This window comes from Frankliniella occidentalis, unplaced genomic scaffold (genome assembly GCF_000697945.3).
Source record: "Frankliniella occidentalis isolate FOCC.00 unplaced genomic scaffold, Focc_3.1 Scaffold15, whole genome shotgun sequence".
NCBI classification, from domain to species: Eukaryota; Metazoa; Arthropoda; class Insecta; order Thysanoptera; family Thripidae; genus Frankliniella; species Frankliniella occidentalis.
In genome coordinates, this window is record NW_026267145.1 from 1,382,720 (window position 1) to 1,385,695 (window position 2,976).

The following is a 2,976-nucleotide window of genomic DNA, read 5'->3' on the forward strand; positions in this document are numbered from 1 at the left end:
GGGGGAGTCGTCGCCTTTTTCTGCCGTAGAGGAGGCCGTCGGAGGAAGTCTGACTTTGCGGGGGAATATCACATATCAGTGCCTCCAATAAGCCTCCATGTCCATGAGCGCGTCAAACCTTTACAAGGGAGAGAGGGAATCAGAGGGCAGATAAGGTAGGGTAACATAGGCGGCAAGAGACGAGCTTGCGTTGGGCTGACCCGCCCCTTCTCCCAGTCCATCAGGTCGCGTTGACGCGGTGAGCCCAAGGAAAGGAAAAGAAAAGAGAAAAGAAAAAGGAAAGAAATTGTGTGGTATATCATTTCAGCTTCCGGCTTTGTCATTGTCATTAAAGTTTTGTAAGATAATTTTGATTTCGATCCATGATTGGTTTGGACGCCTATTTCAAGTTGGCATTAGAACTTGAACGTCAGCCGCCACCTACCCCTACCGCCTCTCGCGGTCTGGCCGGTATGGGTGCTGGTTCAGGCGGCCGCCGAGAGATGGCGCTCGGCTCCCGCTCCGGTGGCGTCCGGCCAGCCGGGCAGCCGCGGGAGGTGCTCCGACTGTTGGCACCTCGCTGGACATCCACGCTCCACTCCTCTTTCCCCTCCTCTTCTCTCCCCCTCCTCACCCCTCTCCTCTGTTTCAGACGGTTCTCAGACCCGCGCCCGGGCAATAACCACTTGAAGTCGCTGAAAACCATTCTCGTCTTCCGATTCAATCAGTGTGGCGATGGGCCGCGCATGTCGCTGGCTGCGCCCAGGGCGGTCCCACTTTTCCTGCTTTATGAAGTCGAGGCGGGGCGGGGCGGAGCGAGGCGGGGCGAGGCGGGGCGGAGCGGTCTGCTCCACCAGTGGCAACATCCGGGAGCCGCTGGCTGCGTCAAAACAATTAATTAACGGCACAATTAAGCGGGAGCATGCGCAGGTGCGATTAGTTTTTATCGTTTGGCCGGCCGATTTATCGGCTCGTACTAGTCGGGGTGCTTTCAATAATCGGCCGCCTAATCGGCCGCTAGAAGCCGACCTCGGCCGACCGCCGGAGCCGACCGCCGGAGCCGACCGCCGGAGCCGACTGCCGGAGCCGACCGCCGGAGCCGACCGCCCTGCTGCGGGCCGGAGCCGACCGGGACACCCTGCTGGTGTGTGGTCGCGGTCACTGCCAAATGTTGCGCTAAATGCATGACGCATCTTTCACGAGAATCTGTGGCGCGCACGCGTGCCAAATGAAGCACGCAGGGCTTTGGGCCCCGGCCGAGGTCGTGCGGACGAAAGGGCCCCAAATATTCATTCCTTGCATTCGTCATGGAACATAATGCAGGCTGGGGGCGGGGGGCCGGCGGGGGCCCGGCCGGAGCGTCGGGCCGGTAATTAAAATACAGCGCTTTAAATTCATAACCATTCAATACAACTTACGGAATCCTCTCCTCCGGAGGCAAAACTCGGGCGGGTCGTATACCATTCACGCCTCGAATTTACTGCGCTCGGCCGGGCGCATCGAGTGGGCGGCGAGGGGGAGGGACGGGAGGCGCATCGATTGCATTTGCTGCTGACCACTTCGGGGGTCGACATTAATTCAGTTTTGTTATCACTCTAAACGGTGTCCTAGTGTTGTGCAAAGGGGGTCCATCCGACGTGATTATGCGACGAAAAGCTATTCAGTGGAATGGCGCAAATGCAACAGCGGGGGATACAATTTCACGTCCAGTTTATTTCTTTCCGACGTCGTGAAGAAAGATGGGGTGAGGTTGATGACGCTTTGCGGAGGGCGTGGCGGTGGCGGCGGGACGACGTCGTGTCGTAACGGGGGATGCGACGCTGCTCTTGCCAAATCTCATAATAAATACAGCGACTCCGTTCTCAATTTTATGCAAAACTCGTTTTACGAAATTTGGCGAGGGAAAAAATGTGCCTTGTCGTGGTGGCGGTGACTCCTGGAGAGGACGGCTCATCAAACATTGTCGTGTCCGTCGCAAAGGCCGAGAAGGCAGTGTTAGGGGTGAAAGAAAAAGTGCACGAGGTTCTCCTTTGGCAGAAGACAAAGGTCTCATCGAAGGCATTTCATGGGCATGGCTCTAGTAGAACCTTTCCATACCTCGCACGTCGCTACGTAGCCAAGACACATGACACACCCACTGCAATTGAAATCTGCGCAACGCACTTCTTAGGGCTTAAAGCCTTGCCCCTGTTTCTGACGTTCACCGATTGTACCACCGGCCCATTTCCTTTCTCATGGCATACTGTTGCGCATCACTTGGGTTGCCTACTCGCATTAGTAAGACGGTAGACTCTACCCGCCCTCACGGTTCAGTTTTACTAAAATAAAAGACCATGGCGTTAGTGTGGCAATGTGACACTCTGCATTCGTCTTTGTCGAATAGTCTTTTGTCTTGGCCTCCAACCCCACCCTGCACGTTCGACCAGAACCAGAATCGCGATGGTGTCTTTTTCTACAACAAAATATCGGAAACTGATCGGAAAGAAAAACAGCTTGCCTTGCGTTTGTATTGAATGAGTCACTCGTCCACAATTTATAGCGCTTCCTCTGGAGGCCTTCGTCACCATATCTTGTCGCATTGCGACGCTCGCGACGCAATGATGTCTCCCCTCATTCCCTTTCTCTCTCCCTCTCACCTTCGCGCGCCCACCTCCTTCTTCCTCCCTTACTCTTGCTACCTCTTATACCCCATCCCCCCCCCCACCTCCGCCTCTTTCTCCCTCCCCACCTCCACCTCCTCCTCCCTTCCCGCTCTTTTACATCCTCAATCCGAAACACTGTTTCCCCCTTTTCCGCACACCGGGCCAACGCCGCCAACCAGCCACACCGGAATCATTGCGATAAGCTGTTATGCATGAGGATTTCAACAGTGGTTCCTCTCCGCTCACCCCTTTGAGCCGCGAGGCAGCCGAGTGGAGTTTATACAATTTCAAAGGAAAGCTCGCGCGAAGATGCTGACCCGTCGCGTCCCGTCCGTCAAATGGGCCCTCCAAAAAG